Raw genomic sequence first — 22,131 nt, forward strand, 5'->3', positions numbered from 1 at the left:
GGGTCTATTTTCGCTCTCCTGCTATTCCACAGTTTTTCCTTTTGGACATCTGTGACAACAACATGATGCACATTCTAGATGAGATCTTCAAAAGAGTAAAGAAAAAAGAAAAGGTTATCAATATATACCACATAAACTCTATCCAGCATGTGGCGAAAGATGTCATTAATAAAGTTGTGGAAGACTGCAGGAGCATTACAGAATTCAAAAGGCATAAATACATACTGTATTCATAGTACCCAGAGCTTAGGTTGAAAGAAGTCTTCCATTTATCACCTTCCCTGATATGCACTAAATTATATGCCCCTCTTAAATCATATCTTTATAAATAACATAGCTTGACTAGTTCTTTCCAACAAAGAGGAGATTAAAGAGAGAGGGTAATGATCTATAACAGTTATTTTATTAAGACTGAGATATGAGCATATGAAGAAGGTGGAATAAACCTTTTTTTTCAAATTCTTCTCTACATATTCCTCCACTGCCTGTAGGTCTCAGCAGGGGAGAAGGCAAAAAAACAACCTCTAGGGGGTGATATCCCAGGTAGATCATCTATGGGGCAGTCGTAAGGTAGGTGCAAAGGCAGACCCTGAGATTTCTCCTTGCTGAAAATGTCCCTAAAATCTGAATATTTTATTGGCAGCCAAGCAGTAGAAAGGCCAGAAGAACATATACTTAGTCCAATGATGAGAAAAAACAATTGTGAAGCACAACAGCACCATCTGCTCTGAGACCACTCCAGAGCCAATGCCCTTAGGGTCCTTAAGGGCAGGAGAAGACATTAAAAAGGGAGCTGAACCAGGGATGTCTCGGCCACTGATAAGAAAATATGGGAGGTGGGGTTCAATAGTTCTCAACCAAATACTGTCCAGATTCTCTTACGAATCTACTGTCCATCTTGTCCTGATCTTGGCCAAAGAACAGTGTGGAACAATGTGTCCCCACTGACCACATTGAAAAAAAATTGGGGTTCCTTCTCAGATGTAGATTCCTTCCTTGGTCCCTTGCTTCTGGTGTCTCGAGCAAAACTATAAAGTCAACTGGCTGTTTCAGTACTAGTCATTCACTACCTGGGCTGATGTCTCGGTTTCTGGATCCAGCCATTTATTGGCCAAATGAATTAGATCAAATATTTGAGACTGGGTCAAAATGGAGGGGTTATAATGTCATTCATGGTACTTTTGAGACCTCACTCTTGACATGACTCCCTCTCTCCACAAATGCTTGCCCAGAGCCAAGGACCCCATGACAGGCCCTCCTCTGTTCTCACAAAAGGCTTCAAGTAAGTTTCCATATAATCTTGGGCATCATCCTCCACAGGACAGCTTATAGCCCCCACAGTGCTGGTTGGCTCAATATCCCCAAATGTTTCACCAGATCCTGGCACAGGCCCTGGGTTATCTCCATCTGTGCTTGTAGGTATTGGGTCTGGGCCTTAAGGGACTCCTCTGGGGCCATTTTGTAAAGTACAGTACTTTGCAAAACAAAACATTGTTTTGCTTCTTTAAGTCGCCTCCAATCAAACTTTGTTTTCCACATCTTATTCTAGTGAAGGGCGATTCTTCCTCCTTTTCTAGTGTAGCGGCAATGTTTGTTAATAAGACAGAATTAAGTGTTGCGGTGCTTTCCCAAATGAGGCCCCATCTCTCTGTTCATCTCTGTGGTGCAGCCACAGAGAAACTATTCATGCAGGCTGATTTAAAGATGTTTTCTTTTGATAAGGGACAGCTCCCAAAGGGGGATGCACTTAGCTAAGCCTGGCTATCATGATCAATGGTCATCCATTGGCACCTATCTGTCTAGGGAGTGCCAGATGGACATCTGGACTGCATTCCTAAGTGTCAGGAGTAAATGACTCATATCTCACCTTGATCAACCAATCAGGGACTGGTAGGGCCGAGTAACCCACGTGGGACTCTGATGCCCATGGAACTTTCAGCCAATGAATGAGCTAAAGTTCCTCCAGGTAAAAACAGGCAACACAGAGGGCCTGTAGTGAGAATTCTGGGGACTTTTCTAAAGGGAATTCAAAGGAGAATTCCAGGGCAGGACGGCCCAGGAGCAGAAGGCTCCCAAGGGCAGGACATTCTCGCAGTGCGCCTCCTGACCATCCTGAGACTCAGCCCGGACAACCACGGAACGGCCAGTGTGTCAGAGTGCCAGAACTTTGCTTTGTTCTAAGAGTCTACAGCGGAGGTTGCCAGAGAGTAACCAGAGGATCCACCTGAGGTTAGCATCAGCAGCAAGCCTCGTGAACAGGTCGGAACTGTGGACACCTGAATCACTATTCAGAACTAGCGCTTCATCAGGAACGAACTGGTCCTCTTCCTGACTTGCTGGGACCCACAGTCATCTTTTCTCCTGTGCACAAACTTTGCTAGTTAAAGCCAACACTAACTAGCCGGTCAGAGAGCATCAGCAGTGCACCGTCGCAAGCCGCACAGCACAGCCTGGCACGGAGCCAGAGAGCCCTCAGGAGATCTGAATCCCCAGAGATTGGATGAGTATTCAACTTCAATGCATTACAGCTCAAGAATTCAATTGTTATCCCAACCAGTTGATATCAATTTAATTCCTAAGAGTTATGTACTTGTTTTGAGTATCTAATGTAGAAGTTGTAACCAAGTTCAATTACGAAATGGTCTAAATGAATGATATACTGAACGTATGTCCTCTTGATATGTGTAACTCTTTGCAACTGATTGAATATATACCTTTTGTATTCTGATAACCCTCTCGATAAGATCTGTTAGGTTTACATGCATATTTTATGTATTAATAAATGTATCCTCGTGTATTAGTACCTGTGTGTGTGCGTTGTTTGAGTTATATCGCATGGTTGGATTCTAAAGCCATCAAAAGAATCAATTTTGTGATTTACGGCTACAATTAATAATTGTCCCCGTAAATGCCCAAACCCTACAGAACTGGTGCCTTCAGAGAGCACACTACACTAGGATGGACTATGATCCCCCATTTCTATTAACCTCTTAAAATATAGTACCCTTAGAATCAAAATAAGAAGATTTAAAGGCCAACCCGTTGCACCATTTAGCCTAATGAAACACAATGAGGATAGAAATCACGGGTCAGAAAAAAGCAGGGTTGAGAGTCTGATAAAAAACAAGCAAAGCTAGGGACAAAACAGTGGCTCTGAGCAGAACTATAATGGAACATAGAGTACACTGACTGGACACTGAAGCACTTGAGACAACACAATTCAGATTTTCTGCTTTTCATCCTACAGCAAAGTTGTAGTGACTCATGAAAAGGAGAAGATACAAAATATGCAAAGCTACTGTCATGAACAAAGCATTGTAAATATACTGTATAAGGGCTCAATGTTCTTCTGCTCACCAAGCTACCATCTCACTGCCATCTGACAGAGAGCACCTACATTTATTTCAGACTCAACCATGTGGGGGAACCTCTTCAGGGAATGTTTCTTTACAACTGCTGAAAGACTATGGCATCATGGAAGACCTGTACCACTGATTATCTAGTTGAGACAGTGGCTCATGAAGAATCATGAGTCACGGGCTGCAGTTTGTGCATCAGCATTGATAATAAATCCCATTTCTTGTCTCATTTAATTAATAATAATTAGAATTATTTGGTAAAAGCTAATGATGTGTATAGAGCAGAAATCATAAAAAAGTTAGTTAAGTATTCTCAAGAGCAGAAAACCAGTTTAATCATGTACTAATACCCTTCCCCAGCAAGTCAGCTTTTCTGGGCTTAATTTTAGTGAGAGTGGTTGAAGTCCTGATGATCAGATCGTTGAAATAGCTTTAGGACTCTGTATTAATTTTGACACACATCCACCAGATGTGTCACAAAAGGAATACATACAAAAGGTGTTTGTAAGACAGTACTTGTACTTTGTCAGTGTCCTACTTAAGGTTAAGCTTTGTCTAACCAGGAAGAGAATGTGATTTATGCTACAGTTTAAGTCAAACACTTATAGCCGTGCCAAGCAGTGGCTCTTTTTGCTTCTCCGACAGTGTGCTAATGTTATAGGTTTGTAGAACTTCAGCTTCAGTTCAGTGCAGTAAATGTGTACGTAATTTTTTTAGCCATCTTTGCAGTTTTCAGTGGTAGTCTAAATGCCTGGTGTTATGTTGACAACATTTTGAGACTTGAGATTCAGACGATGTTACAGCAATACCAAGATCAAGGTAATCCTTTAATCTTTCAGCACAGTAATCCTCATTCCCATATGGCAGGGCTGGCAGTGTGTGCTCTGATGATAGCAGCTTGACCTGCTGAGAGCTTTTGCACCTGAGTACTAAATACATGTTTCACATTATACTTGCACATTTGGTCTGATAGTCCCTATGTTTATTTTTTGCATACTATGTGTCTCATGTGGACAGTGTGCAAGCACTTGATCACAGGAACTGGCTCTTACAAATGTTCTGACATATGATTTTACAATGCTGCATAGTGTTAAGACAACTATGTTGTTGTGACAATTGCCCAAGCATTTTCCAAAATATGTTCAGTCATTAAGTAATAAAAATGCACAATGGTTAAGATTGCAGTTTCTAATCAGGTTACTATCAACATTGATCAGAATAATGTTTGAAAGAATTATTTGAATGAGTTAAATTATGTGTCTGAACACACCATTGATTAATCCCTCTGCTACTTATCTTAAGAGAAGTAACTTTTTAACTTTTAGATTGCAAAGACACAAATGGTAATGTAAAAAATACAAATTTTGGTTATGTAGCAGGTGCAGGTGCCACTTTTGCATCACACATAGCCTACTTGTGATTTTAATGTGAATATATCATGGCTTATTTCAGTTCAGATAACCACAAAAGAACTAAGCCCCTACCCCCCTAGATCTTCTGAAGGGCTTTTTGTACATTGTTTTACTCCTTACTTCATTATCAATAGTGACACTAGGTCTTGGATATTTTAGAGCAAGAACACAAAAGCCTCATTTGCAAGAGCATATTCCATTTTGTGGATGTGTTCCATTTTTTAATTGCTTTAAGGACTGTGTTGTCTGCTTTGAGACATGGGAAAAGCTAGATTGAATGGACGTGCATAGGTCCTGGTCAGGAATGTACCTGGGAAGGAGATTACAGAGCAACTACAGTCAAACATCTGTCCAGAGAGGAAGGGTTTTACTGCCACTACAGCTTGGAGAAGCAGACAAAGAGATTAAGTTCCTGCTGGAATACGAAAAAATACTCTGGGATTAGACAATTATTCTTCCATTAAATGACAAATCTAATCCCAGAACTCCCACACTGACCAGATCTTACAATCTAATGTAGTGAATCTGTCCCACTAGTTGATGTCAGTAAATATCTAATATGTTTTTACTGTAAATGGATGTAAAAGGTCTATTAACTATTTCTGCTTTGATAACACTGTAATTCGTTGGTCATGATAGTTTTTGAGTTTGAGTTTGAATTTGTATTTGGTCTGTGCCAGTGCTACTCAGGTAAATCAGGAAAATGGTGAAGATTGCCTGTTATGCTGGGTTAAAATGCCTTTTGTAAAAGTTATCACTGTTGTCCTGGTTCAGTGAAAAATGTAATTTCACAAAAATGAACCTCTAAACACTTGACTGGGATTATACAGTAGGTTTGTGTGCCAAGTCAAAGGCACAAAAGTGCCACTAATATAGCCAATGCAAGAGACCGCTTGAAAACGAAACCACATGCTAATAGTAAAGATAATATTCCTACACAAAAAATGACCCTTATCTTTATATAAGTGTATGTACTGTATAAGAAAATAAGTAAAATCAAGAAAAATACAAATTATACATATATAGAGACAGTACATGGAAGTTCAGCAACAGCTGCAGCCAGTTAGAAATTAACTCTCCTTGCTTTAGTAGAAAGAAACTCCCAGTTAAAAATGAAAGTGAACAGCAAACTTTATATTCAATAAATATCTGTGCTAGTTTCCCTGGCTCCTCACAGATTTTATTTTATTTTTTTAATTGAATACAGGGGCACTTCCTGGGTACTACAGTACCTTGTTACCATTCACCAGCAACAGGTAACTGTTTGTCACCATGGTTGACCTCCACTGGCTGTATAGTACCAAGCACATCAGGCCCAGTGGAGATGCTGTTGCTCCTATGTAGACTCATGCTTTGACACCTAATGTCTGACAGACTCAAATACAGTTGACAACTCTCCACTATAATTGACATAGCAGACAGCAGTAAGAAATATTTATTTTTGGCCAACCAGGTTTCTGTATGGAGCAGGCCGATGGCAGTGTGAGGAAAAGGAAATTACAATTTCACAGCTAATCCTCTTCAGGAGTTGTGAAACATGCTGCACGTCAAAGATACATATGTGGGCAGGACAGTACAAGAGTCGTTTCTGGGAGCCCAAAAAAGATACAATTGAAAATTCAAAATGTGGTGGCTACAAAATGTAAAAAAATACATAGCAAAATAAATACATTCATCTGCTGTGGAAATACAACAAGCAAGAAATGCTGGTTCTGAAAAAACACATGATTATTACTGTAAAAATAACTAGAGAAACTTTTTTCTGCAGTGATAGATGATTGCAGAATATAGTAAAATGTATAGTAAATATACAGTATATAGTAAATATATATGTAGAAACTTTACGTTAAAAAACAGTCAACTTTGTCTCTTTAACAGTATAATGGAAACATCTGCCAGAAGTCAGGAAAAGAATTTATAAGCAATTACTATTATCAGGATTTTAATTTATGATCTGTGACACCAGTAACTGGAATTTTGTCTTTTTATGTTTTACAGTGTTTCTAGGATACACATAAAGACATCATAAAGAAAGTTCAAGAATCCTTTGATGAAGAGACAATTTCTGTTCTAACATCATATCTTAATGCCACTGGAGATTCATTGTCACATACATTAGAGAGCAGTTTTCAGAGCATTTAGCACATATAAATACATAATAAAGCAGCAAATAACTTTTTAACAAGGCATTTTGAGAACAACATTCATTTATATGATGACAATAGCCTCAATTATTTTCCTCACATTTCTGAGGTAATAAAATTGTTTATAGAAATGCAGGAGTTTCATAAAAATTTTGTTCTTTACCTAGAGCGCTTACATAGAGTTACTTTAATAATAAATATATCATATTAAGAATCTTGATTTTTAAAGCAAGAGAAGCCATCCCACAAAGTCAGTACTTTATGGAAGGACCTTTGGTAGCAATCACAGTTATTAGTCTTTTTTCTCAGGTGTGTACCAGCATTGCACAGTGGAATGGTCTGCTTTCTGTCCATTTTTCCTGGCAGAAATTCACCAGTTCTGAAGACACATGAAAGGTTACTAATAAGATTACAAATTGACAAATTGGTAGTTACTGTAGTTGGTTTGACAAGTCCTTTGAAGATAATTTGATGGACTGTAATCTCCACACCTTTCTGGAAATGTATGCAATTTATTGGATACAATTTATTACTTTGACGGGGTGTAATGGAGCAGCCATTTCTGGAATTTTTAAAAGGGGTTGGGCCACCAGTGGGTGTCATAGAAACACTCCAGAACCTGAAAGAAAAGGAATTACCTGAATTCTCACAAGGATATTAGGGGATAGGCTTCACATGTTTGAAAACAAACTCCCTATTTAAGGACTAAGAGAATAGGCAGATGTTGTCTACTCAGGTTTTGGGATAGACCCTCGTATTCTAATTTTTTGTCTATCCTGATGTCTGTTTGTTTTTTTTTTGCTTGTCTTGGGCTGCTGTAACACATCAATTTCCCTTCAGGATCAATAAAGTCTTATCTAGTCTTCTAAATAGAGTTTTGATCTCATTTTGAGATTGTTTGTGATTATCGGAAGGTTCCAGATTTTATGGTCCAGTTAGAAACAAGAAGGAACCTTTAAAGAACACCAGCTCTTAGTAAAAGGTTAGCGAGAGCAAAAGGAGGATTACAACCAGCAGGAGTCTCTGTCATTACATTGTAGGCTTGTTGGTAAGTTAACAAAGGCGATAGAGTGGGACCAGCTAAACTGGACTGACCAGGTCGAGGTTGCATTCCACTGCAACATACTCTATCATGAAGAAAATAGGCGTGCACACAGGAAGGCCAAAGTCAGGTTGGGTAGGGTTAATTGCATCAGTGTTTGTCCAACCTCCATCTAATTCTTGCAAAAGGGGGCAGGTTTGTGCAGTTTCCCATACTGCACTGCCATCAAAGGGGGATTTGTCACACTAGGCAAATCAAGAACATTCTCTCTCTTAGACACTCCAGTGTGACTCCATAACATGATGCTGGCATAAGTTGGGATGGTACGGTGTTGATCTTGCACTAAATGTTATACTTTTCATGTAGACCAAAAAGTTAGATTTTTGTCCTAACTATAAAACATTTTGCCAGACATTGGTAGTGACATTTGCATACTTTGTCAATCTCTTTTTCAGTATACATTCTTTCATGCTCCTTGCCCATACAGACCCACTCTGTGTAGGTATCTGTGTGAGTCCTAATGCCCCAGTATAGTGATGGGGACACTACTGTATATTGTAAAAAATGTGCTGTCCTTAGGATGAGAATACCATCTGAAGGACTGTACCTGGTACCTAAATACCGCGTGAATGGATACAAATGTAAGTTGATTTTGAAAAAAGAGTAAACCAAATAAATTAATTGAATATAGTCCTTGATAGTTGATTTCGGGTAGTTGGTTTGTTGTACTGTTTCAACAGAGTGAGACATGGCTTCAAATTCAATATGTAACTTATGGGAACATCAAGTTAAATTTACTCTAAAGTCTTTACACCACTTAGATTACACACAGTCATAGGCCATCACAATAATTCTGTGACCTTTCAAATGATCCTTTTGCCTCTGAACTGATATACTGTAGTGTTATTGTAGTAAAGGGGTTGAATACATATGCTGTTCACAAATAATACAATCTCTATTATGGTGAACATTGTCTAAAGAAACATAAAAGAATAGAAATTACTTTTTTATTCAACAATATGAACCTTATTGATATCAGTGATGCCCTTCAGTGTCCTACTGTTTTCTACAAAAACTTTCTCTAAAAAAATCTGAAATTGTATCTTTGTTGTGACAGTTTTCCCCAAGCACTGTGCTTCTGACTTCTAAAACAAAAAACATCGAAGTTCTCTGAACTCTGCATACAACTGTCACAAACTGCACAAAGAAATTAATCAACCCTTGAAAAAAAAGAATATAAAATCCCAGAAGTCATCTCCTGTGGCATCTCTTTTGGGAAAATGCATTCATTAAGCCTTTCATCAAAGCAGTAAACAGGAAAAGACTGAAATCATTGCAGCTGAGGATAAAAATCTATCAATATATTCAAGAAATTCCATTAATGGGTCTGTTAAAATTAAAATTCAACATTTAAACTATTGTTTAATGGATTAAAATCTATTAATATAGAAAGGCATTAAGTAGTTTGAAATTCTTTCACCGTTGATTGCAAAGAAAGTGTGCTTTTGCTTTTGGCATATGAAAAATGTCTCATTTTCAAGATTGCTGTACTATTAGCTGTTTATCACGACTCTTAGTGTAAAACTATTCTTCATTATTACATTAATATTTGAAAAATACTGGATGCAAAAGCCTAATGTAGAGGACTTTCTGACTAGACCTGTTGTGTATTCTTTATTGCCAGAACAATTAACTTTCAATTCAATATAGAGTAAAAGGCTTTGGGAATTCTACCTTAATTTTGTCATCCATCTCTAAACAAAAAAGCTATTAGTGTTTTGGTTATACTTCCCAAATGTTGACTTCCAGTGAGGTTATATTTACATTTTAAATGCATATCCTACTGCCTACTTGTCAACTCAAAGTACTGGGGCAGGCCGTTCCTTTTCCACAAGTTTTATATTTATATTTGGTCTTACGTGCCCTGCTCTACCAGAATGGACCCTGCTAAATAGGATAAGTCCAGTTTGCTCACCGCTGTGCTAGCGGTTCTTTTTTCCCAGGCTGGACCCCGTTTAATAGGGTAAACCCAGCCTGGAGGTCACGAGGCACAGCAATACACTTTCTTTGTGCCTTTGTGTTTATTTTTCACACTTTTTGTGTTATTTTTCGCCCCTGCTAACCTCACACTGGTGCTTCCGTCCCCTCACCCCGGGGTGTTGACGTTTTACTGGTGCTCGCCTCGGTGCCTCCCACTCTGCACTGTCACTACAGTGTTGCTAAGGTGACCACACCAGCGATGGGTTGTAATAGGCAGGTAAAAACTGAGCTGGAATCACAAACTGAACATCAACCCATCCCTGATCCAGAGACTATCGGTGACAAATATATGCAATAAAAGGAATAAAAAGGAATTCCTGTGAGTACTGTATATTGTGAAAGTTCAAATTAGTTGATCAAAGTGATGGGTAGTTATGACAGATGTTTTTTTTACTTATATACTGTACAATACCAACCATCCTAGAATGTCAGACACTGAATGGATCTCTCACCTAAACCACAGCAGGATATTATTTTACCTTTCCTGTCAAATAAATTATATGCTCCTTGAAACAATTTATCAACTTAATGGAGTTAGCAATTCCTGCCTGGTGAACACATTGTTGGCAGACATCCCTTCACTGGTGCACAGCTCAGCCTGCTGTCTGCTGTGTTCTTGTGTTCATATCACCATGAAACATTGAAGCGAAACCTTAATTGCTGTTGTACTGCAGAATGTAGTGTTCATGTTGGGGGTGGCTCTCAATTAGGTTAAACTGCACACTGAGTCACATTTATCAATATCTATCAATTTATCAACAACATTATATGAAATTATTTTCAAGGGAAAATCCAGTTAGCTGTTGTCTTATTTTATCAGTTATAAGTGAATTCCATACATTCAAATTATATTTAATTGATACATTGTACACTTTAGTTTTCCATTATCAAATAAAGAATTTTTCACAGTAGTAATCTGCATTACACAGCTGATATTCTTTCTATAGACACAAATAATGACCATGCAGGACAATAAGCGCATAACATGGATTCCATATTTTCATGGCATCTATCAACATCATAGTGTCGCTATTGTTCTTTGACTCCAGGAGAACACCAGGAGAAGCTGACGGTTAATTGCTTGAACTTAATGTAAAACGTCTGATCTCTAACAATTTTCTGTTACTGTTATCTGGAAAACGTCTTTCCCAGATAATATCACAGGACAACTTTCAAAGAGAATTTTAGGGCTACTACAAAAAGCACAAGTAACCAAATTTACAGTTAACAAGAACAGCATATTTCTAATTTTGGTTTATTGAACTTTTGAGTACAATATATGCATTGAACGTCCTTGTTATTACTTCATTGTGTAATCTATTGCCAGAAGGCATATCATCCTGCAACTCAAAACTGGCAACACACTGAAATTTAGCAGAGTGTGAACCTGGAAGGGAGACCTCCCTGGAAAAAAAAAGTTGCTACTGGAAGAGGTGTAAGTGGGGACAGTAGGAGGTGCTCACCCTGCAGTCTATATGGGTCCTAATGCTCCAGTATAGTGACGGGTACACATCTACTGTCAAAAGGTGCCGTCCTTTGTATGAGATGTAAAACCGAGGACCTGAGACTGATGGGTCATGAAAAATACCAGGATGTTTCTCAAAAAGCGTAGGGGTGTAACCCCGGTGTCCTGGTCAAATTTCACAGTGAAATTACCAATCATAGCCTGCCATCCCAGGTTATGTTATTCTATGACACTAAATTAATTAGGTAATTGCAGTGATATTTTCATTGCATTTCAGCATTATTTTGATTCTTCTAATGTGTACAGATATTTTACGACGTTTCGACCCACTGTGTCTTGGGGTACACTCACAGGGTTTTGATTCAAATCATGAGCAAATTTAATTGAGACATGCTCCAAGATCATCGTGAAAAGCCACTCTGCACAAAGTTATCCTTATTACTATTGCTTGCCTTGAGCCTGATTGAAAAGTTACCAATCGCATTTTTCTTTAACTATCAAGATACATAGGCTGTGCTGGATTGTTTTACCTCCATTTTGTGTCGGGTTACACAGCTGGGCCTTCCAACGGCTTAAATGGAGGTAGCCTGTCATTCAAGGTGAGCTGGGGGTGGAGTCAAGGGAATTTAAACCAGACACTATTGGCGAGGAGGAAGTCTTGTCTCTGTGTGTGAGGGGGTTGTTTTATCATATTCTGGAAACTTTTTTCTCAAATGTGTTTTTTCCTGCCATCCCTGGTTATTTTTTTCTATGACCATCCCTGATTTACCCGCAAGGTGGGGTTTCACACGTAGCCAACCTTGTGGGACAAGCTCCAAGATCATCGTGAAAAGCCACTCTGCACAAAGTTATCCTTATTACTATTGCTTACCTTGAGCCTGAATGAAAAGTTACCAATCAGACCACTTAGAGAGTCATCTGGTTTCATGTGGGGGTATAGCTCAGTGGTAGAGCATTTGACTGCAGATCAAGAGGTCCCCGGTTCAAATCTGGGTGCCCCCTTTCCACTTCCCCAAAGTGGCTTTAAGAGATCTATTTTCAACCCACTGGAGTTCCCAGTTGATATGTTCTAACATGAACCGTAGGCTTGCAAAATCAAAAAGTACAGCTGGTGCTGGATTGTGGTTCTGCCACCTACAATGCCAAAGAACTTCCATGGTAATTGCGGTGACATTTTCATTTCATTTCAGCGTTAATTTGATTCTTCTAATGTGTACAGATATTTTACTAGATTCCTACCCACTGTGTCTTGGAGTACACTCACAGGGTTTTGATTCAAATCATGAGCAAATTTAAGGAGAATTTCACTTTTAAACACAAAATGTGTCTTTCTCAAAATTCCACCAATAAAAAACTTTTTCGGTTTTGGGGAATCTGCTCTATGTATGATAGTCGAATTCAGATACTGTGGTCACGCTGAGAATGTGAAATGCTTCTGAAAGAACAAATGAAACCGATAGGACCCTTGCAACTTGACAAAGCTTAGCGTGACAATGGCAGTACAGGCCTTCATCCCATGACCTCTCTTGAGGTTGTCCTCTGTTGCTCAAGGCTCGTATTTTTCTTTAACTATCAAGATACATAGGCTGTGCTGGATTGTTTTACCTCCATTTTGTGTCGGGTTACACAGCTGGGCCTTCCAACGGCTTAAATGGAGGTAGCCTGTCATTCAAGGTGAGCTGGGGGTGGAGTCAAGGGAATTTAAACCAGACACTATTGGCGAGGAGGAAGTCTTGTCTCTGTGTGTGAGGGGGTTGTTTTATCATATTCTGGAAACTTTTTTCTCAAATGTGTTTTTTCCTGCCATCCCTGGTTATTTTTTTCTATGACCATCCCTGATTTACCCGCAAGGTTGGGTTTCACACGTAGCCATCCTTGTGGGACATGCTCCAAAATCATTGTGAAAAGCCACTCTGCACAAAGTTATCCTTATTACTATTGCTTGCCTTGAGCCTGTTTGAAAAGTTACCAATCAGACCGCTTAGAGAGTCATCAGGGCTCATGTGGGGGTATAGCTCAGTGGTAGAGCATTTGACTGCAGATCAAGAGGTCCCCGGTTCAAACTCGGGTGCCCCCTTTCCACTTCCCCAAAGTGGCTTTTACGAGATCTATTTGCAACCCACTGAAGTTCCCAGTTGATATGTTGTAACATGAACCGTAGGCTTGCAAAATCAAAAAGTACAGCTGGTGCTGGATTGTGGTTCTGCCACCTACAATGCCAAAGAACTTCCATGGTAATTGCAGTGACATTTTCATTTAATTTCAGCGTTAATTTGATTCTTCTAATGTGTACAGATATTTTACTAGATTCCTACCCACTGTGTCTTGGAGTACACTCACAGGGTTTTGATTCAAATCATGAGCAAATTTAAGGAGAATTTCACTTTTAAACACAAAATGTGTCTTTCTCAAAATTCCCCCAATAAAAAACTTTTTCGGTTTTGGGGAATCTGCTCTATGTATGATAGTCGAATTCAGATACTGTGGTCACGCTGAGAATGTGAAATGCTTCTGAAAGAACAAATGAAACCGATAGGACCCTTGCAACTTGACAAAACTTAGCGTGACAATGGCAGTACAGGCCTTCATCCCATGACCTCTCTTGAGGTTGTCCTCTGTTGCTCAAGGCTCGTATTTTTCTTTAACTATCAAGATACATAGGCTGTGCTGGATTGTTTTACCTCCATTTTGTGTCGGGTTACACAGCTGAGCCTTCCAACGGCTTAAATGGAGGTAGCCTGTCATTCAAGGTGAGCTGGGGGTGGAGTCAAGGGAATTTAAACCAGACACTATTGGCGAGGAGGAAGTCTTGTCTCTGTGTGTGAGGGGGTTGTTTTATCATATTCTGGAAACTTTTTTCTCAAATGTGTTTTTTCCTGCCATCCCTGGTTATTTTTTTCTATGACCATCCCTGATTTACCCGCAAGGTGGGGTTTCACACGTAGCCATCCTTGTGGGACATGCTCCAAAATCATTGTGAAAAGCCACTCTGCACAAAGTTATCCTTATTACTATTGCTTGCCTTGAGCCTGTTTGAAAAGTTACCAATCAGACCGCTTAGAGAGTCATCTGGGCTCATGTGGGGGTATAGCTCAGGGGTAGAGCATTTGACTGCAGATCAAGAGGACCCTGGTTCAAATCCGCGTGCCCCCTTTCCACTTCCCCAAAGTGGCTTTTACGAGATCTATTTGCAACCCACTGGAGTTCCCCGTTGATATGTTCTAACATGAACCGTAGGCTTGCAAAATCAAAAAGTACAGCTGGTGCTGGATTGTGGTTCTGCCACCTACAATGCCAAAGAACTTCCATGGTAATTGCGGTGACATTTTCATTTAATTTCAGCGTTAATTTGATTCTTCTAATGTGTACAGATATTTTACTAGATTCCTACCCACTGTGTCTTGGAGTACACTCACAGGGTTTTGATTCAAATCATGAGCAAATTTAAGGAGAATTTCACTTTTAAACACAAAATGTGTCTTTCTCAAAATTCCCCCAATAAAAAACTTTTTCGGTTTTGGGGAATCTGCTCTATGTATGATAGTCGAATTCAGATACTGTGGTCACGCTGAGAATGTAAAATGCTTCTGAAAGAACAAATGAAACCGATAGGACCCTTGCAACTTGACAAAGCTTAGCGTGACAATGGCAGTACAGGCCTTCATCCCATGACCTCTCTTGAGGTTGTCCTCTGTTGCTCAAGGCTCGTATTTTTCTTTAACTATCAAGATACATAGGCTGTGCTGGATTGTTTTACCTCCATTTTGTGTCGGGTTACACAGCTGGGCCTTCCAACGGCTTAAATGTAGGTAGCCTGTCATTCAAGGTGAGCTGGGGGTGGAGTCAAGGGAATTTAAACCAGACACTATTGGCGAGGAGGAAGTCTTGTCTCTGTGTGTGAGGGGGTTGTTTTATCATATTCTTTTTTCTATGACCATCCCTGATTTACCCGCAAGGTGGGGTTTCACACGTAGCCATCCTTGTGGGACATGCTCCAAAATCATTGTGAAAAGCCACTCTGCACAAAGTTATCCTTATTACTATTGCTTGCCTTGAGCCTGTTTGAAAAGTTACCAATCAGACCGCTTAGAGAGTCATCTGGGCTCATGTGGGGGTATAGCTCAGTGGTAGAGCATTTGACTGCAGATCAAGAGGTCCCCGGTTCAAATCCGGGTGCCCCCTTTCCACTTCCCCAAAGTGGCTTTTACGAGATCTATTTGCAACCCACTGGAGTTCCCCGTTGATATGTTCTAACATGAACCGTAGGCTTGCAAAATCAAAAAGTACAGCTGGTGCTGGATTGTGGTTCTGCCACCTACAATGCCAAAGAACTTCCATGGTAATTGCGGTGACATTTTCATTTCATTTCAGCGTTAATTTGATTCTTCTAATGTGTACAGATATTTTACTAGATTCCTACCCACTGTGTCTTGGAGTACACTCACAGGGTTTTGATTCAAATCATGAGCAAATTTAAGGAGAATTTCACTTTTAAACACAAAATGTGTCTTTCTCAAAATTCCCCCAATAAAAAACTTTTTCGGTTTTGGGGAATCTGCTCTATGTATGATAGTCGAATTCAGATACTGTGGTCACGCTGAGAATGTAAAATGCTTCTGAAAGAACAAATGAAACCGATAGGACCCTTGCAACTTGACAAAGCTTAGCGTGACAATGGCAGTACAGGCCTTCATCCCATGACCTCTCTTGAGGTTGTCCTCTGTTGCTCAAGGCTCGCATTTTTCTTTAGCTATCAAGATACATAGGCTGTGCTGGATTCTTTTACCTCCATTTTGTGTCGGGTTATACATCTGGGCCTTGCAACGGCTTCAATGGAGGTAGCCTGTCATTCAAGGTGAGCTGGGGGTGGAGTCAAGGGAATTTAAACCAGACACTATTGGCGAGGAGGAAGTCTTGTCTCTGTGTGTGAGGGGGTTGTTTTATCATATTCTTTTTTCTATGACCATCCCTGATTTACCCGCAAGGTGGGGTTTCACACGTAGCCATCCTTGTGGGACATGCTCCAAAATCATTGTGAAAAGCCACTCTGCACAAAGTTATCCTTATTACTATTGCTTGCCTTGAGCCTGTTTGAAAAGTTACCAATCAGACCGCTTAGAGAGTCATGTGGGCTCATGTGGGGGTATAGCTCAGTGGTAGAGCATTTGACTGCAGATTAAGAGGTCCCTGTTTCAAGTCCGGTTGCCACCTTTCCACTTCCCCAAAGTGGCTTTTATGAGATCTGTTTGCAACCCACTGGAGTTCCCCGTTGATATGTTCTAACATGAACCGTAGGCTTGCAAAATCAAAAAGTACAGCTGGTGCTGGATTGTGGTTCTGCCACCTACAATGCCAAAGAACTTCCATGGTAATTGCAGTGACATTTTCATTTCATTTCAGCGTTAATTTGATTCTTCTAATGTGTACAGATATTTTACTAGATTCCTACCCACTGTGTCTTGGAGTACACTCACAGGGTTTTGATTCAAATCATGAGCAAATTTAAGGAGAATTTCACTTTTAAACACAAAATGTGTCTTTCTCAAAATTCCCCCAATAAAAAACTTTTTCGGTTTTGGGGAATCTGCTCTATGTATGATAGTCGAATTCAGATACTGTGGTCACGCTGAGAATGTGAAATGCTTCTGAAAGAACAAATGAAACCGATAGGACCCTTGCAACTTGACAAAGCTTAGCGTGACAATGGCAGTACAGGCCTTCATCCCATGACCTCTCTTGAGGTTGTCCTCTGTTGCTCAAGGCTCGTATTTTTCTTTAACTATCAAGATAAATAGGCTGTGCTGGATTGTTTTACCTCCATTTTGTGTCGGGTTACACAGCTGGGCCTTCCAACGGCTTAAATGGAGGTAGCCTGTCATTCAAGGTGAGCTGGGGGTGGAGTCAAGGGAATTTAAACCAGACACTATTGGCGAGGAGGAAGTCTTGTCTCTGTGTGTGAGGGGGTTGTTTTATCATATTCTTTTTTCTATGACCATCCCTGATTTACCCGCAAGGTGGGGTTTCACACGTAGCCATCCTTGTGGGACATGCTCCAAAATCATTGTGAAAAGCCACTCTGCACAAAGTTATCCTTATTACTATTGCTTGCCTTGAGCCTGTTTGAAAAGTTACCAATCAGACCGCTTAGAGAGTCATCTGGGCTCATATGGGGGTTTAGCTCAGCGGTAGAGCATTTGACTGCAGATCAAGAGGTCCCTGGTTCAAACCCGGGTGCCCCCTTTCCACTTCCCCAAAGTGGCTTTTACGAGATCTATTTGCAACCCACTGGAGTTCCCCGTTGATATGTTCTAACATGAACCGTAGGCTTGCAAAATCAAAAAGTACAGCTGGTGCTGGATTGTGGTTCTGCCACCTACAATGCCAAAGAACTTCCATGGTAATTGCAGTGACATTTTCATTTAATTTCAGTGTTAATTTGATTCTTCTAATGTGTACAGATATTTTACTAGATTCCTACCCACTGTGTCTTGGAGTACACTCACAGGGTTTTGATTCAAATCATGAGCAAATTTAAGGAGAATTTCACTTTTAAACACAAAATGTGTCTTTCTCAAAATTCCCCCAATAAAAAACTTTTTCGGTTTTGGGGAATCTGCTCTATGTATGATAGTCGAATTCAGATACTGTGGTCACGCTGAGAATGTGAAATGCTTCTGAAAGAACAAATGAAACCGATAGGACCCTTGCAACTTGACAAAGCTTAGCGTGACAATGGCAGTACAGGCCTTCATCCCATGACCTCTCTTGAGGTTGTCCTCTGTTGCTCAAGGCTCGTATTTTTCTTTAACTATAAAGATACATAGGCTGTGCTGGATTGTTTTACCTCCATTTTGTGTCGGGTTACACAGCTGGGCCTTCCAACGGCTTAAATGGAGGTAGCCTGTCATTCAAGGTGAGCTGGGGGTGGAGTCAAGGGAATTTAAACCAGACACTATTGGCGAGGAGGAAGTCTTGTCTCTGTGTGTGAGGGGGTTGTTTTATCATATTCTGGAAACTTTTTTCTCAAATGTGTTTTTTCCTGCCATCCCTGGTTATTTTTTTCTATGACCATCCCTGATTTACCCGCAAGGTTGGGTTTCACACGTAGCCATCCTTGTGGGACAAGCTCCAAAATCATTGTGAAAAGCCACTCTGCACAAAGTTATCCTTATTACTATTGCTTGCCTTGAGCCTGTTTGAAAAGTTACCAATCAGACCGCTTAGAGAGTCATCTGGGCTCATGTCGGGGTATAGCTCAGTGGTAGAGCATTTGACTGCAGATCAAGAGGACCCTGGTTCAAATCCAGGTGCCCCCTTTCCACTTCCCCAAAGTGGCTTTTACGAGATCTATTTGCAACCCACTGGAGTTCCCCGTTGATATGTTCTAACATGAACCGTAGGCTTGCAAAATCAAAAAGTACAGCTGGTGCTGGATTGTGGTTCTGCCACCTACAATGCCAAAGAACTTCCATGGTAATTGCGGTGACATTTTCATTTCATTTCAGCGTTAATTTGATTCTTCTAATGTGTACAGATATTTTACTAGATTCCTACCCACTGTGTCTTGGAGTACACTCACAGGGTTTTGATTCAAATCATGAGCAAATTTAAGGAGAATTTCACTTTTAAACACAAAATGTGTCTTTCTCAAAATTCCCCCAATAAAAAACTTTTTCGGTTTTGGGGAATCTGCTCTATGTATGATAGTCGAATTCAGATACTGTGGTCACGCTGAGAATGTGAAATGCTTCTGAAAGAACAAATGAAACCGATAGGACCCTTGCAACTTGACAAAGCTTAGCGTGACAATGGCAGTACAGGCCTTCATCCCATGACCTCTCTTGAGGTTGTCCTCTGTTGCTCAAGGCTCGCATTTTTCTTTAGCTATCAAGATACATAAGCTGTGCTGGATTCTTTTACCTCCATTTTTTGTCGGTTTATACAGCTGGGCCTTCCAACGGCTTCAATGGAGGTAGCCTATCATTCAAGGTGAGCTGGGGGTGGAGTCAAGGGAATTTAAACCAGACACTATTGGCGAGGAGGAAGTCTTGTCTCTGTGTGTGAGAGGGTTGTTTTATCATATTCTGGAAACTTTTTTCTCAAATGTGTTTTTTCCTGCCATCCCTGATTATTTTTTTCTATGACCATCCCTGATTTACCCGCAAGGTGGGGTTTCACACGTAGCCATCCTTGTGGGACATGCTCCAAAATCATTGTGAAAAGCCACTCTGCACAAAGTTATCCTTATTACTATTGCTTGCCTTGAGCCTGTTTGAAAAGTTACCAATCAGACAGCTTAGAGAGTCATCTGGGCTCATGTGGGGGTATAGATCAGTGGTAGAGCATTTGACTGCAGATCAAGAGGTCCCCGGTTCAAACCCGGGTGCCCCCTTTCCACTTCCCCAAAGTGGCTTTTACGAGATCTATTTGCAACCCACTGAAGTTCCCCGTTGATATGTTGTAACATGAACCGTAGGCTTGCAAAATCAAAAAGTACAGCTGGTGCTGGATTGTGGTTCTGCCACCTACAATGCCAAAGAACTTCCATGGTAATTGCGGTGACATTTTCATTTCATTTCAGCGTTAATTTGATTCTTCTAATGTGTACAGATATTTTACTAGATTCCTACCCACTGTGTCTTGGAGTACACTCACAGGGTTTTGATTCAAATCATGAGCAAATTTAAGGAGAATTTCACTTTTAAACACAAAATGTGTCTTTCTCAAAATTCCCCCAATAAAAAACTTTTTCGGTTTTGGGGAATCTGCTCTATGTATGATAGTCGAATTCAGATACTGTGGTCACGCTGAGAATGTAAAATGCTTCTGAAAGAACAAATGAAACCGATAGGACCCTTGCAACTTGACAAAGCTTAGCGTGACAATGGCAGTACAGGCCTTCATCCCATGACCTCTCTTGAGGTTGTCCTCTGTTGCTCAAGGCTCGTATTTTTCTTTAACTATCAAGATACATAGGCTGTGCTGGATTGTTTTACCTCCATTTTGTGTCGGGTTACACAGCTGGGCCTTCCAACGGCTTAAATGGAGGTAGCCTGTCTTTCAAGGTGAGCTGGTGGTGGAGTCAAGGGAATTTAAACCAGACACTATTGGCGAGGAGGAAGTCTTGTCTCTGTGTGTGAGGGGGTTGTTTTATCATATTCTTTTTTCTATGACCATCCCTGATTTACCCGCAAGGTGGGGTTTCACACGTAGCCATCCTTGTGGGACATGCTCCAAAATCATTGTGAAAAGCCACTCTGCACAAAGTTATCCTAATTACTATTGCTTGCCTTGAGCCTGTTTGAAAAGTTACCAATCAGACCACTTAGAGAGTCATGTGGGGGTATAGCTCAGTGGTAGAGCATTTGACTGCAGATCAAGAGGTCCCCTGTTCAAACCCGGGTGCCCCCTTTCCACTTCCCCAAAGTGGCTTTTACGAGATCTATTTGCAACCCACTGAAGTTCCCCGTTGATATGTTGTAACATGAACCGTAGGCTTGCAAAATCAAAAAGTACAGCTGGTGCTGGATTGTGGTTCTGCCACCTACAATGCCAAAGAACTTCTATGGTAATTGCGGTGACATTTTCATTTCATTTCAGCGTTAATTTGATTCTTCTAATGTGTACAGATATTTTACTAGATTCCTACCCACTGTGTCTTGGCGTACACTCACAGGGTTTTGATTCAAATCATGACCAAATTTAAGGAGAATTTCACTTTTAAACACAAAATGTGTCTTTCTCAAAATTCCCCCAATAAAAAACTTTTTCGGTTTTGGGGAATCTGCTCTATGTATGATAGTCGAATTCAGATACTGTGGTCACGCTGAGAATGTGAAATGCTTCTGAAAGAACAAATGAAACCGATAGGACCCTTGCAACTTGACAAAGCTTAGCGTGACAATGGCAGTACAGGCCTTCATCCCATGACCTCTCTTGAGGTTGTCCTCTGTTGCTCAAGGCTCGTATTTTTTTTTAACTATCAAGATACATAGGCTGTGCTGGATTGTTTTACCTCCATTTTGTGTCGGGTTACACAGCTGGGCCTTCCAACGGCTTAAATGGAGGTAGCCTGTCATTCAAGGTGAGCTGGGGGTGGAGTCAAGGGAATTTAAACCAGACACTATTGGCGAGGAGGAAGTCTTGTCTCTGTGTGTGAGGGGGTTGTTTTATCATATTCTTTTTTCTATGACCATCCCTGATTTACCCGCAAGATGGGGTTTCACACGTAGCCATCCTTGTGGGACATGCTCCAAAATCATTGTGAAAAGCCACTCTGCACAAAGTTATCCTTATTACTATTGCTTGCCTTGAGCCTGTTTGAAAAGTTACCAATCAGACCGCTTAGATTGTCATCTGGGCTCATGTGGGGGTATAGCTCAGTGGTAGAGCATTTGACTGCAGATCAAGAGGTCCCCGGTTCAAATCCGGGTGCCCCCTTTCCACTTCCCCAAAGTGGCTTTTACGAGATCTATTTGCAACCCACTGGAGTTCCCCGTTGATATGTTCTAACATGAACCGTAGGCTTGCAAAATCAAAAAGTACAGCTGGTGCTGGATTGTGGTTCTGCCACCTACAATGCCAAAGAACTTCCATGGTAATTGCGGTGACATTTTCATTTCATTTCAGCGTTAATTTGATTCTTCTAATGTGTACAGATATTTTACTA

The 22,131-nt window shown here is 40.5% G+C and overlaps 9 non-coding genes across 9 annotated transcripts; all 9 read left to right on the forward strand.

Annotated features, from left to right (window-relative positions):
* Positions 1-12,392: 12,392 nt before the first annotated feature.
* On the forward strand, positions 12,393-12,464 carry trnac-gca (transfer RNA cysteine (anticodon GCA)). Its single transcript has one exon. It is a non-coding gene; the product is annotated as a tRNA-Cys (tRNA).
* Positions 12,465-13,467: 1,003 nt separating this feature from the next.
* trnac-gca (transfer RNA cysteine (anticodon GCA)) lies at positions 13,468-13,539 on the forward strand. The gene has a single exon. It is a non-coding gene; the product is annotated as a tRNA-Cys (tRNA).
* Positions 13,540-14,543: 1,004 nt separating this feature from the next.
* On the forward strand, positions 14,544-14,615 carry trnac-gca (transfer RNA cysteine (anticodon GCA)). The gene has a single exon. It is a non-coding gene; the product is annotated as a tRNA-Cys (tRNA).
* Positions 14,616-15,572: 957 nt separating this feature from the next.
* On the forward strand, positions 15,573-15,644 carry trnac-gca (transfer RNA cysteine (anticodon GCA)). The gene has a single exon. It is a non-coding gene; the product is annotated as a tRNA-Cys (tRNA).
* A 1,986-nt stretch (positions 15,645-17,630) lies between these two features.
* Positions 17,631-17,702, forward strand: trnac-gca (transfer RNA cysteine (anticodon GCA)). Its single transcript has one exon. It is a non-coding gene; the product is annotated as a tRNA-Cys (tRNA).
* Positions 17,703-18,706: 1,004 nt separating this feature from the next.
* On the forward strand, positions 18,707-18,778 carry trnac-gca (transfer RNA cysteine (anticodon GCA)). The gene has a single exon. It is a non-coding gene; the product is annotated as a tRNA-Cys (tRNA).
* A 1,004-nt stretch (positions 18,779-19,782) lies between these two features.
* On the forward strand, positions 19,783-19,854 carry trnac-gca (transfer RNA cysteine (anticodon GCA)). Its single transcript has one exon. It is a non-coding gene; the product is annotated as a tRNA-Cys (tRNA).
* Positions 19,855-20,801: 947 nt separating this feature from the next.
* On the forward strand, positions 20,802-20,873 carry trnac-gca (transfer RNA cysteine (anticodon GCA)). Its single transcript has one exon. It is a non-coding gene; the product is annotated as a tRNA-Cys (tRNA).
* Positions 20,874-21,830: 957 nt separating this feature from the next.
* Positions 21,831-21,902, forward strand: trnac-gca (transfer RNA cysteine (anticodon GCA)). The gene has a single exon. It is a non-coding gene; the product is annotated as a tRNA-Cys (tRNA).
* Positions 21,903-22,131: the final 229 nt, after the last annotated feature.

Source organism: Atractosteus spatula, chromosome 8 (assembly GCF_055471065.1).
Source record: "Atractosteus spatula isolate fAtrSpa1 chromosome 8, fAtrSpa1.hap1, whole genome shotgun sequence".
Taxonomy (NCBI): Eukaryota; Metazoa; Chordata; class Actinopteri; order Semionotiformes; family Lepisosteidae; genus Atractosteus; species Atractosteus spatula.